Here is a 14,495-nt window from a genome sequence, read left to right as displayed (position 1 = left end):
CCATTTAGACCTGAAGAAAAGTGATTTCTTTGCAAATTATCTAAACACTTAAGAAAAATTTGTAAGGAGGGAACTATGGAAATAGGATGAGATTGGAATGAAAAAAAAAAAAGTGTTTCTAAACAAAATGTTAAAAGGAGGAGGAAAATCTCAAAATTTTGAAGATTTTAAATCTTTTCATCATCTTCCTCAACCACTTGCATCCCCACTCCCCTCCCCACACCTCTACACAGCACCTGTTTGTGTTTGGCTTAGCCAAAATTTTGGCAAATTCCACCTGTCTTCACAAATTCTACTTCTCCAAAACTCCATGTCTGAATGAACTGGTCTGCACAGAAACCCCATCCAGCTCCAGTACAAGTCAGCAGAAGGCTACATGCATTTCTCTTTCCTAAAGTGATTACTAAACCCTTTTTCTATCGAATCCTCCTGGGAGTAGGGCCTAAGGGAAGGCTCAGATATGGGCCAGGCTGTAACATCACTATTGCTCAGCAGGGAGGCTTGTCCCCAAGGTAACTCGCACTGGATAAGTTTGTTTGCCATAAAGGTAAACACTGCTATAGTAACCTGCCCTGTGCAGAACGGCCCATGCCAGCACATCTAATCATTTGCTGCACTCGCAGAAGTAACTGCAGGGCAGATGTACCCAAACTGCCTTGAAATGACTCACTTTGGAGCAGCACATTTCTCAGTGCACGCTATTTTTCAAAACTCATCCCACTGTCTCCACCTCCTTCTCTGTACTCAGGCCCAGACAGCCCCAGGCGCTCTTCTCCAGCTCCTCATCTGGTTGGTTTCTCTTTTCTTTGTCTTTCCCATTATTTTCTGATCTAGCCCACAATTACTCCCAGTTTCATTCTTCTTGGTGTCGTCTTGGTGAAGCAACCACCTTCTCTTCAGCCTCTAGAAATAGCATCTGTGCCCAGCCAGGAAAAATGTCCTCCAGCCCCTTCTCCCAAGGTCTCCCTGCCTCTATGCCAGCACAACGTCTGTCCCCTCCTCACAGCTCCTGGAAATCCTTGCCGCAGGGTTTTGGAGAGCTCAGATGTTTTCATGGAGTCAATGCAAGACCACAGTAGGAGAAATTATGGAGGGCTACATAGCTATAGGTTCCAGCCCAGGAATTAAGTGTGCCATACAGTCCTAGAGGCTAGTAACACTTCGGCAACCTACACAGCTGCCATACATAAGCACCACAACCAGTAGATCAACGCCAAGAAAGAGGTTTCTGGGCAAGATGAATCTGATGAGTGGGATGGTACAACCTTCAAGTTTTGAAGTACTTCTCCTTCACATCTCCCCTCTCCCCTTCCAGAGGCAGCTCTCAAACCCAGCACTCAAGGTGGGTGACTCCTCCTTCACACCACCCATACCCAGCCAACAAGGGAGAGAAAAATGTGAAAGGAGAGGAATTCTCTCAGCCACTCAGGATGGTTTGTCCTGCCGTAGGTCTGGTCCCCAGCTTGCCCAGAGCTATCCTTCGTGGGCATGCTCTGCTGTCCCAAGCACTGGTGTGAGCACTGGGCTGTCCTGTCCATGCTGCTGTTCCTGTACTCATGCTCCCTTAATTTAGGAAGTTGCTGACATTTCCCTTCCCACTGATATTACTTCTTCTGCAAATTCCTGCTGTAACAGCTCAGGAAGACTGAGATCTTTCAGACTTGCTCCTCTTTTTTTCAGGACCACCTTTGCTTTCATTCAGGCATCTCTCAAGAAGCAGTTAAGCCCTGGGGAAAGCTGTAGGGTCTGTGAATGTACCCAGCAGTAGGCACTTGCCTTTACTTTTACTGATCATCTGACACAGCCAAAGTCTGCATAGCTCTCAAGTCAGCTTTTAAGTCATTTATCCATGCACGTCTATAAACCCAGTCCTCAGCCATTCAAATTAGGAGTGCAGGAGAGGCATCCAATTCCCTCCCTACCTCGTGCACACAAAAAGTATCACTGCACCTCATAAATAAAATATATGTTAGAAGTTTTCCTTGCATCAGGCACAGTAAACAAATGTATTCAGCCCTGTTTGCGCGGGGAGACTTATGTACCAATCAGTGCTGCAGGAAATCATGTTTATACCTGCACAGAAGTTGCTCAAGAACAGAACGTCCTTGTGAAACTATTACCTCTGTCCCCTCCTTCTCTCCCCCAACCTGATGACGGCCAAAGCCTGGGAGAGCTGAAGCTATTTGGACACAGGGTTGGAACTATACAAGTGCCGCATGCCTGGATGCCACGGATCTGTTTGTTTAGTGGCTCTTTGCCCTCTTCTCATTCCTATTCCTTCCCGATTGTTCTTCTCCTCCTCTCACATTTTCTCGGTCCCAGATTGCAATGAGACATGCACGCACCCTCCTCTGGGAGGCCTTGAGGAGCAAAAAATATCCCTTTGGTGAGGGCAGGGAGCAGCATTCCCGTGCAGAGGGACAAGGAGTGGGTGGAGGGGCTGGGTTCCTCTCCCTCCCACCACCCACTTGGCAGGGCAGCTGAGCTGGTGGCAGATGACAATTTGCTCCTGGCACTGGTTTCTAGTAAATGATGACAGAATCACACAAACGCAGAATGGCTGAGGTTGGAGGGGAGCTCTGGAGGTCATCTGGTCGAAACCTTGCTCAAGCAGGGCCACCTAGAGCACGCTGTCCCTGTGTACTTTCAGATGGCTTTTGAATATCTCTGAGGAAGGAAACTCCACAGCCTCTCTGGGCAACCTGTGCCAGTGCTCAAGGTAGAAGGAGAGAAACAGTAAAGGTAAAAGGAGACAGTAGCAAGGAGGGAAGCAAGAGACTGCTGGAGCCACAGCTGCTTCCCTTGGTGACGACCAGCTGCAGGCAGTGACCCTGGGCTCTGCTGGCATGGTGCAAGAGGGGGAGCCAGGGCCAGGGCTCTGCCTGCAGTGGAGGTTTGAGGGCAGCTCACACCTCCTTGTGTCAGAACCCATCCTTTTCCACACTCTTCCTCTTCCAAAGTGCACATTACTGAAGGACATCACTGCACCTGGGTTGTGACATATTGTGCTTGGAAAGAGCCCAAAGGCAGGGATGGACATGGCAGTGGGGCAGGCAAATACAAGACAAGTGCTTTAGCCCTGCACCCCAAGGTGTGCCCCTGTACATCCTTAGTACAAAAATGGGAAGGAAATTGATTTGGGGGAAGTCTGTTATTTTGGAGAATGAGTGTGAACTATTGTCTCCTGTCTCCTGTCTTCAGTTTCTGCCTTGATTTTCTGCTTGTTTGTTGTGATCAGACATAATGTAGGAGTGTGTAGAAAGGGTTGGAGAAAACACCAAGTGCAGCAGTTGACCCCTTTATGAAGTATCAGCATGAAAATCCTGTCCAAGTCATGTGTGTTTTTGTATACTGAACTCCAGCAGCCTGAAGGGGGACCACAGCTGGGGCCAGCTTACAAACTCAGAATGTCACTGACCACTAACAATGGCTGGAAAGAGCTGAAGACAGATGTGGCTGGCTAAAATTAGAAAAATACGACTTCTCTCTCTCATTCTCTTTATTAGGAAAGACTGCAGCCTCACTTTTGGGGTTTGCTCCTGATTTGAATTCTGGGGATCCATGGTGGAGCGAGGGGGAGAGCAGCAACATTTCTCCTCTGTGTCAGAAGGTTGTTGGGTGTCTGCTTTGCAACAAATCTTTTCAGAGCAAAGACGTCACAAGTCAGGACCTCTTCATAGCAAGGGTGACTTGTCCGTGGGTGCAGAAAAGCTGGAACTGAGCTGAACTCTCAGCATGGCCAGCAGATCCCATGATGTGCCCCTGGCAACAGGACACTTCACTCGAGAGGGGCAGGTGATCAAACACTAAAGAGTCCGTGAAAATGAAGGGGATCCTTTCATTATTATTTACAAGAGATCAGCGATAATAATTGCTTCCTCTGTTCGCTTCATGACAGAGACCAAACATAGGGCACCGATTTATCACTTGCACAGAAACAGCAGTGTGAAGTGCGAGGACATCACCTTCCCCAGTGGGAACAGCATGAGCTGTCATGCTCCCCTTTAAGCTGAAGCCACTTCATATCCCAGCTGCTGAATCCTTCCTGTGGTTAGTGGCCAAGCTTGCAAAACTCAGAGTTAACACACCTTGAGTTATTAAGTTGATCCCATATAAATGTATAAAAATAACACACATGAGTAAATAAATAAATAAATAAATAAATATACACATGGCATGCAGGCAGGCTGTGTATATCTGTTGCAGAGACTTCTTCTGAACCAGAAAACAGTTTGTCAGATAGGGTAATGGGTACAACAAATCATTGCATATGTCTTCTTTTACCAAATTCAGAACAGAATCAGAAAATCTTAGCTTGAGATAGGGCAAGAAAGGCCTTTCCAACCATTTACACAAGTTATGGAATTTCACTTCACCATTCCTGCGCTGCCCTCATAATTTCTTGTTGATGCAAGGCATACCTTTCAAATATTATCTGATCTGGATTTACAGAATACTGAATACAAGCATTAGGGAGTCTGTTGCATCTCTTGGCAAGCTCCTACAATGGTATATTGCCTTCTGCAATTAAGAGAGAAGTTGTATCTAACTTACAAGCAGAACTTGTCTCCATGGAGCTGCTGGCCATCAGGTATGTCTTTCACTCTGTAAATATTTAATGTTTAAAAATTGGGCCAGGTAAAGAAATGTCAATGCAAAGTGAGACTAATTGGTTCTATTAAAATCTGGAAGATCTGGGAAATCCAGCAGAAAAGGTATAGGTAAGTTTTGAAAGAATCTGCTCCACTTTTTGGAGAGTGAAACAATTTGTATTTTTCACCACAGAACAGTTTTTCATTTTGATACTCTGTTATATCATGGATCATACTGTAAGAAAATCTTCATGTAATATAATGGAAAATTGAAAGATTGGAAAATATAAAATAATCAGATCAATAGATTGAATTAAAATAAAGCAACCATAGCTCATCTTTGCTTGTTTTTTTTTTCTGAAGTTTTCCCTTGCAATAGTTTGAAATTTGGGGTTTTCAGCCCCAGTCAGAACAAAGACAAACTCTGGAAATCTTCCTGAGTGATAACATCAGCATTAGGCAGGTACTTTCAAGATTCATTTTGCTGACACAGCTTGTGTGTGACACCGGACCAGATACAGAGATCCTGTTATTAGTGTATACAAATCCACACCTGGGGGCTCTGCCGATGCAGCCGTTCCACCAGAGCCTCTGCAGGAGAAACTTGTCCTGTCACTGCTTATCCAGCCTGCTCTGGGTTAGCTTCCTACCTCTGCAGTGTCTCCAAAATGTGCATTTATCTGAAATTAAATATGAGCTTTGGAGTTTACTTGGCTTGTGAAGTTTGGTCTTAGCCACTTTCTTTTTTGTTTGTTTGTTTTTATACACCTATATACATACATATCTATATGGATGTGCATTCACCCATACACAGAAACATATAATTTCACATATAGGCATGAATACAGGCCTTTTCCAACATTTTCCAGGTGGTTTTCAGGCCCAACATCTGAGGTGGTTTTCTCTGTCTAAAGTCCTAAGCTAATAAATATTGCCATTTCAAAAATAAACTTCCTCAAAATTGTCCCTTCTGCTCTGAAAGATCATCTTGTTCTTTAGGTGATTTATGAAATCAACCTGTAACTACACGTGCATTGTTCAGAGTGTTCAGCAAACAAGAGGTGAGTGTTTGGAATACTTCAGGGCAGGAAGACACACAAAACATTAAAACAGTCTCCCAGTTCCAGAACAGACACTTGAAATCCAGTGTCTTCTTTCCCGTTAATGCATCTCGTGTCATCATTAACTCTTCACATAGGCATAAATGAGCATTGGCATGCCAGCTAGCACAAGGCATTTGAGCTGCAGAGACCACAAGCAATTCAAGCTGGGTACATCCTCCACTTTTATAAGTGATGGGCCAAACTAATTATATGGTTTTTTGTTTGTTTGTTTGTTTGTGTTTGTTTGTTTGTTGTTTGTTTTTGCTTGAATGTTTACTTAATGCCCAGCCAAAATATCAGATCCTTCTAGACTTCCCATAGTAGGGCTGGCAATATAGGTAAAAATCCAGGTAAAAGTGTGGTTAATATTAGGAAATTGGTGCACCATGACCATGGAAATCACCTTTTGGTGGCAAGGTTGGGCTAGCTCCAGTTTAACCCCAGGGGTTCCCATGGATCTGCCACCCAAGTAAGGCATCCTGGCAGTACTTCTGTTTCAAGGAGCTGAGTCTGAAAACTCACCAAAGAGAAGAGCAAAGAAATTGGCCTTAAAAGTCATGAGGCTTGAGAGTATTATGGGAGTCCTGAATGCCACTGCCTGAGCAAGGCTGGGCAAGAGCATAAAGCAAACACATCCTCCTGCAAGACCGGCCATGCAGGGAGAAAGTGAGACAGATGGGGAGGAAAGAGTGAGAAGTAAAAGGAAGAACAGGTAGTCAGGAGAGGAAACACCACACAAGAGCTGAATCTGGATCAGAGGGCGTTAGGGTTGAAGCTAGGCAGGAAAAGGGATGTGCAAGAGTGCACCCGTAGCCTCAAGTGGGTTGAGACCCCAGCAGCCCAGGGGCATGGGCATGTTGTAGCCCAGCAAGGTGTTCCCAATGTCACCTTGCAAATAGGAAACTGTGAAGGGATGGGTTGGGAGTCTCAGAAAAATATCTTACTGTTGCTGGCTGCAGGCATGTGGTAATAATAGAGAAATCAGAAATACATTGGACAAGCTGAGAACAATGAAGTAAAAAGAAAAAAAAAAAAAAAACACAGCCCTTCTCCTGAATGAGGTGGAGTCGTTGGGAAGGACAGTGCATGGCTTGTAGCCCTCTGCTGAGGAGGACAAAGAGGTTTTGGGACTGTGGCCCCATACTGGCTGTGCACGACTCTGCCATGCCCACAGCATGGGACACCTGTAAGCAGCAGAAAGTGCTTTGGGAGCAAGTTGCAGCAGCAGCAAAGTGTTCGCCGAGAGCTGGTGCCAGCATCCTGCTGTGTGTGCGTGCCTCATGCGTGCCCCATGCACTCCTGCTCACCCCCATGCCTGATAATGCAATTCCCGCTGCCATGCCATCCTGCTGGGCATCACCAAGGTGCCTGGGAGGCAAAGGGAGTTCCCCCCTCTCCTGGGCAGAGGCGTGTGAGTGGAGACCTTGAGAGTCCTCCCCACCAAGCCAGTGCCCTCTGCTTCCTGGGCTGACCTACAGAGCTTTTGCACAACCAGGTATTGGTGTTCCTGCTGCCTTCGGTGGGCTTTTTTTGGCACACAGCCTGACCATGTTCTGCAGGCTGCTCCCCTCGTGCTGCCCCCACATCCACAGGTAGAGAATCAAGGGGTCATTTAGGTTTGGATTTCTCACCTGGGGAGACTACTCAGTCCAACTCAAAGAGGGTCTGTTCAGATCAGCTTGCTTAGGGACTTTTCCAGTCCAGTCTTGTACACCTCCAAGGACTGGAAATCCCTGAGCTTCTCCGGGCAACTTGTTCTGTATGGCCACCCTCATTGTAAACATACTTTGCTTTATATTGAACTGGAATTTTCCATGTTCCAACTTGAGACATTAGAGGTCACATACCTGCTTGCTCCATTTGTTTATGAGTTTGTCTAATCCCCTTGGCCCTGCAGACACTCTCTGCCTCCACAGCCTCCTAAAGCAACAACCTCCCAAGCCCACTACCAGCTATGCAAGACAGGTCCTGGCTCACAGGCTAATCCTGGTGGTCTAGGACAAGAACAGCCCTGGGGTGGTGGCGTCAGGGAGATAGACAACAGATATTCTCTCTTTGTACACCTTCACGCTCTGTTAAGACTCATTTTTCCATAATAACATCTTTTCCAGGTTGGGGCTCCAGGACTAACAGCTCCACAAGCATTTGATTTGCCTGAAGAATATTGTAAAGCTTATTAATTTCACTAGTGATTTGCATAAATTTGTTCAGCCAGCACTACAATAGCTCTTTCTGGCCAAGACTGAATGTGTTACACATCCAGTATTATATATCTCACAAGTATTATATATGTATTATCTGCATGCACATAAATGCACAAATACATTCATCACCGTGATACATCCTTTCGTGTCAGGTATGTGAATTATTTTGTTTATAAGAAACAGAGTTCCTTCCCCATGCCAAGACTGAGAAGACCTGCGTTCCTTTCCTGGCTCTCCCTGGGATCCCATGTGACCCAGCCAAGTCATTTCATGTCTCCGTGCCTCTACCTCCCATCTGGAAAGCAGGAGCAGCCCTTCAGAGGCGGCAGCAGAGCATGGTTTGCTTTCATCAGAGCTGCAAAGTGCCCTGAGATGCCAAGGGGGAAGCATGGGGATGTGTCACTGTTAGCAGAACAATGGCAGTTCTGACACCCGTAATGCCATGGTGATGTGAATATCCAGCAGAGCAGGGCTTTGTTAGAGATCCTGATTAATCAGTGATTAATATCACTGTCATTTCCTGCAAACTTAGAATAACCTGTGCTCTGTTCTTATCTAAAGAAAAGGGAAAGACAGAGGGGAAAAAATCATGCTTGAACGTACTGGTAGATGCACTTTAGTCATATCTAGAAACAAAGACAGGAGGCTCATTTTTGAAAAAACATCAGTTCCCAAACTGGCCTTATTCCTGTGACATTTACGCTGCTCAGGTTCATGTACTTCACACTCAGCTCCAGTAACCCTCCCTGTTTCTCAAGTGGTGCTGGTGTAAAGTGTTAAACCCACTGAGCTCAGGGATGATAATTACACTCTGAAGCTATTTTCATCTTTCTCTTGTGAACTTACCGTTTGCCTCGGCCAACCCAGACTGGCAAAATTCTCCTCTGGGCCACAGAGCGCATGGGAAACCTCTGCTGTGCCTTGTCCTAGTATCTGTCACTGATTAAGCTGTTTCAACAAAACACCTTTTTAAAGGACATATGTCCTTTAGTGGAAATTAAAATTATTAAATATGATAGGAATGTTTCTATTTCACTGGAACATCTGAAGCTAGATTTACCATCAAAGCCAACACATCACATAATTACACCCAAGATGCTGGCCAAGGTACATCTTCAGCACCTCATTTGCCCCCATTTTGTGTGGCCCAGACAGAAGAATTTTGCCCTCAAATTCTTCTTACACACATGTATAAAACATAATTTCTTATTTAACAAAGCCTGGTTGTATACCATTGCTCTGCAATGAATTTGATCTCTAGGATTTAACCACAAAGGCCCATTTAGAAACTATAAATGCAACATAGACCCAAAGGACAAATTCTTCCCTTTCACTAAAGTAAAACATAGAAACTATTCAATTATAATAAAATATGGGAGAGGGTGCTAGCAACATTTCTTCAGAAGAGGTCCAGATTTGACAGACAGATGCATCCACTTCAATCAAGGAGCTAAGAAAAGAATCCATCCCAGTATCCACAATAATCAAATGAAAGAAAGAGGTGGGGGCAAATATCATTCATACCTAAGGCCTGTGAATTAAGTTGCATATGAAGATGTGTGTTCCTAAGAGGACACTTAAGCAAAGATAAGCAGTTAAGTACTCACAGCTTTGCTTGTGTCAATGTTATCAGTAGACATTCTTTTTCCATAACACTTTGAGTGATTTTTTTATGTATAGATAATACATTCCTTAAGTGTAGACTATATACGTGCACCGTGAATGGCTATACCACTAATAATGAAATTTTGTGCACTTAAATAAAACGATTGCCCTTTGCTGGATTTTTCTTTTTAATTTTGTTTGATGAAGCCTCTTTAAACACACTAAATCAAGTATTTCAGCGGTAGCTTCCTCCACCACTGCTGCACTAGTCTGCCCTGGCTGCTGAGAAAGGTGACGTCTGCGTTTTGGTGGCAGGGAGGTGAGTTTCCTGTCAGAACACTTGCAGTTCTTAAAAAGGGCAGGGATGGAAGCTACAGGGGAAGAAACATTCAGTTTTAAGGAGATGCAAGCTTTGTGTGCCCGTTAAAGCAGCCAGATCCTTCTGGGTTCTCCAGGCCAGGGAGGTCCCTGGTGAGGGAAATTCTCATGTCCTGCTTGCTCACATGGTTTTCTTCATGAGGACTCACTGTCAGCAATAGCCAAAGTTAAACTCTGTTTTCACTCCCAGTCCACTCTTTATCCATCTTTCTCCTCGGCAGAGTCTCCATCTCCCTCATCCTTAGAGCTCCACTGACAAAGCTTCCTTCCTCTTTTCACTTAAGATCCCAACTCTGCTGTTTCTGTTCTATGAATTCATCCTTCAAGCCCACCCCTGCTCCAGGTTTCCCGAAATCACATTAATTACCCCCAGCCAATGTGAAAAACGCTGCCAGAGCCACCTCCTCCCTGCAGCCCTTCTGGCCATCTCATTTCAAAGGGTGACTGTGGGTGGGCTGGGCAGGGAGGAGGGAGACTGGGGGGACAGAGGGGACAACAAGAACATTACCCATGGGATTTGATGGCAGCGGGGACAATGACAGGAACATTGCCTGCAGGACAGGGCGTGCTGAGCTACAAGGGGCTGCCCGCACTGCTGCCAGGGAGTGGGGAACAGCACGTTTCTGGGTCCTGGACATGGCACCAGACATGTCAGTCTGCTGCTGGATCAGGGCACACAGCTCGTAACAGAGACGTGGTCTGACAGTCCTCTTATTTAGCAAGGGGCTGCTGTTCCAAGTATTAAATCTCACTTGAAAGTGATTTGAGCGTATTGCTCCTCTTCCCCCGGCTCAGCTGCGTTTCCTACCTGCATCCAAGCACTGGTTCATATCGCTGGCTCTTTTCAGTGCCAGCTGAACAGCTCTTGCAAACAAGAGCTAAACACATATATATAACATGCTCAAATGATCTCAGACATCATTGTGACAAAACCTACAGCAGATTTGTTTATATTTTTATTTATACTTTTTAATTTAATCATATTCCTTCTAGCATCTTAAAACTTAACCAAGAACTGCATATTTAGAAGGATATTTCCTAGTCCAAGGAATTTAGAGAGTGTAGAAGAAAGGCAACACAAGCTGTAAGGATAGAAATTTGAGAACTGGGAGAAATGCAGGCACTTATTGGGGTCCCGCAGGAAGTTTGTGGCAGAGTAAGGCATAGACTGCAGAATGCATAGGCATCAGCCCAGGCCCCTACCATGCAAATATCCAACTTTCTTAAATATGCACGGAGTAAAGACAGGTTTTTGCAATGGTCAACAAATAAGGCAGAAGAAATGGAAATTCATTACCCTATGGTAGCATGTCAGACTGCAGAAACTGAATTTGGGGGGTTATTGCCTCAGGGCAGAAATTTGTATATATTGCCAAATACTAATTTTAAAATTGTTTTACAGTGCTTAGAAAAAGTAAGAAATCTTATTCTCAGCCTTAAGCACTGCAGCAAACTCAGTCCAATGGAGTTAAACCGGCAATGTTTGCAATCCAGGATTTATATGTCAGTGCTTTATCAGATTTCCAGAGATGTATAATGTCTCTTTCTGCTGCCAATAAAACCAGATGCAGAAGTATCTCTGTGTGTTTATTTAGCACAAGGCTGTTAATGCCTGGGAGTAGCATACACTGGGGTGTGGCTTCCATGTCTTGCACACAGAAACCAGCGCTCAGGGGCCAGAATTAAAACAGACCCAAGCAGAAGTGCAACAGACTGACCTTGGAGCCAGCAGGGTGGGAAAAAAGGCTTGTGAAAACCTAGACGCAGCAGCTAATTTTTACCCCTTCGAATTCAGAGGTGCTTGATATGTAGTATTAATATAAGCATAGAATCAGAGAATCACAGAATGGTTTGGGCTGGCAGGGACCTTAAAGCCCATCAAATTCCCACCCCCCTGCCATGGGCAGGGACACCTCCCACTAGACCTGGTTGCTCAAAGCCCCATCCAACCTAGGGGCTTGTTCTCTGCTTCCCATTTCCTTAAGGAAACACATTCTCAGGCTCCAGGCAGTCCTTTTTGATCTCAGCTTTGCAGGTGAGAAAGAAAATCCTGGGTTGGCCTTTTAGTGAATAACTCTTTTTGCATAACTTCATCAAGACAAGATGCCTTTACACATTAAAGTAAGAACTTCGGCTAAGCAGGAGATCGAATAAACTTCTATACAGTCTCTGCTTCAGGCATTAGCCCTGATTTTCTGGCAGGTTGGAGGCACAGTCTTCTCCACTGGATCTTCATGGCTCAGCTCGCAGCAGTGCAGCACTGGTTGTAAACCTGTCTGGCACCTGCAGTGTTAACCTTGGTGCCGAGCCTTTGGTGGGAAATGTTGGTCTCAGTGGTGTCACCTCCTCTCCCACCTTTGCAAAGGTTTCATCAACAAAAGGCTATGTACCCTGAATTGTCCCACGCCACACTACCCTGGGAGCATGGAGGAACAAACTGCCCATAACAGAAGGGTTGTCACATTATCTATCCCATTTAACCAGTTTGCATTTTGCTCTGCTCCAGTGTTAGGAAGGCACCTACGTGCCCAGGTAAGTCTTTGCTTGGGATAAAAGTGTGATTGTCCCTGACCACAGCTGAAAAGCAGTTCCAGCCTTGCTGAGGATTGAAATGGGTTAAAGCCAGCGTAAATCATTGCAAAGGTGAGAGTAAGAGGGCCTGGTCCAGAGAAGGGTGAAGGCAGAAGAGCAGCTGGCCAAGGGCAGTACTAGAAAAAAAAATGTAAAAAACAGAAGTTTCTTTGCACAGAAAATGACGGTGTTCAATGAAGTCATCATCTTTACTAAACCTGAAGTCATGTTTAGAGCAAAAAAAATCACTCTGCCTCTGAAGAAGCAACAGCAACCTCTGATAAGTGGGAAGGGAGGGAGAGTGTGTTACTTTCTCATGGCTCCTTGGCAAGCTCCAGCAGTGTTTGATTAACCGGGAGCAAGATTTATGTGCTATAAAGTGCTCTGGGGAGGTTGCTGATGCCAAAGCTCTGCACCTGGGTTTTGAAAGCATCTCTAAAGTGATGAGAATATCTGGATATTCTCATCTAGGAAAAGAACCCCCCTGAAAACCAGAAATGACTACTGCTTTTTGGCAGGAGAATAGGAGAGTGCGATTTCACATAGGAGTGAGATTTGTAAAGATACCAATAACCACTAAATGTCCCAGTCTGACAGAAAATGGATGTGAGCTAGCACTTCATGGCCATGTACCCCTGGGGAGGAGTGTCCCATTACCCCTGATTAGTTTGGATTCTTCCATACAAGGAAGATTAAAGAAATATCCCACTAAATAATTTCATGATTGTTATTGTTTTTTGTTTGTTTGTTTTAATTTTAAATTACTGTGCTCAGTATAATCCCATGGAAGCTTGCTTCAGAAGACAAAGGAGCTTAATGTCTCTTAATGGTTAGCACAGTCACATTCTTGTGCGACATCTGCCTCTAATATGATTACTTGAAAATGAGCACACCAGCGGGACTAGCAATGTAACCAGGAATGTTATCAGCTTCTCAGCAGACTTGGAAATTAATTTTCATCACGTATTGTTTGAAATTGTATTGTACTGAGCGTTGAAATTGGCCTGTGTTGCAAATGATTATGCTGCACTGATGATGTTTTCAACCCTTTCTAGAAGCCATCAACAATCTTCAGTATCTGGGCGTTGCGCAGCCTTTGTCTGGAAATCACATCCAGTCTGCACAACTTTTGCAGGCTCTAACCAAGAGGAAGCTTTTCAAGGGGACACGTTAGCACCAATTCCTACTAAGAGAGGTTTCTTTCAGAAATGTGCTGCTGTCTCCCACTAATTAATGCCACGCTTGGTCAAAATCCTCATTCAGTATGATTCCTGTTTCATGACTGAGTGCAATGGACTAGGCTCAGCTCTGTGCTCTGCAAGGGCTGTGATGACTTCAGACCACAGTTGACTGGGATGGCAAAGGAGAGGAGGTATCTGTACCTCAATGAATGGGAGAGAAACTGCAGAATGAAAGTTTTGATGAGGGGAAGCTGAGACAAACTGGATACTCTGGCTCATCTTGTCTTTGTCATCACTAAGACCAAAACTTGGACAGCTTCTGGAGGCTGGTAGTCTTGCACAGAAAAAAGAAATGGGGGTGATGATACTTTCGGCAGAAAAAAATGCAGAATGTCCTCTTCTCCATGTGATTGGATCTGTCTCTTGTGGGTAACGAGGGGGGTCAAATACATCATTGCCCTGCTGCTCATGCAGAGGAACTTCAGCTGACAGAAAAGCCCAGAAAATGTCAGAAAATGCCTCTGAAGGTCCATGGTGTTTCTCTGCCCTCCCAGTCACCTCTCTGCCCTCATGCCTAGGGTTCAGTGGTGTGACCTTATGACGGGCTGAAGCACAACCACATGCTCACAGGGAAGGCAGGGCTCACGGCATAGTCCTCGTGCTCTGGGAGTAAGGATGGCACCCACAGAGGTGGCAGCTGAATGACAGCAAACTACTGGGACAGGAAGAGGGTTTGGGGTGTGAAAAGATGCCTTGGAAGGAGCTGAGGGTGTTGCTGGTAGAAAACAAAATTTCTTTTTCAAAATCATTTGGGGTCTCACTTCTGACCCACACCTGGGTCCCTGAAATGCCCAAGGCAGC

The 14,495-nt window shown here is 45.1% G+C and overlaps 1 long non-coding RNA gene across 1 annotated transcript; it reads right to left on the bottom strand.

Moving 5' to 3' along the window:
• Window positions 1-3,490: 3,490 nt before the first annotated feature.
• Window positions 3,491-8,285, bottom strand: LOC121071576. Its single transcript, XR_005820700.1, has 3 exons — window positions 7,543-8,285; window positions 5,146-5,272; window positions 3,491-3,806 (listed from the first exon to the last, which is right to left on the bottom strand). It is a non-coding gene; the product is annotated as an uncharacterized LOC121071576 (long non-coding RNA).
• Window positions 8,286-14,495: the final 6,210 nt, after the last annotated feature.

Source organism: Cygnus olor, chromosome 5 (genome assembly GCF_009769625.2).
Source record: "Cygnus olor isolate bCygOlo1 chromosome 5, bCygOlo1.pri.v2, whole genome shotgun sequence".
In the NCBI taxonomy this organism is placed as follows: Eukaryota; Metazoa; Chordata; class Aves; order Anseriformes; family Anatidae; genus Cygnus; species Cygnus olor.
Note: the sequence above shows the minus strand (reverse complement) of the source record. Positions and strands in the feature narration are given on the sequence as shown.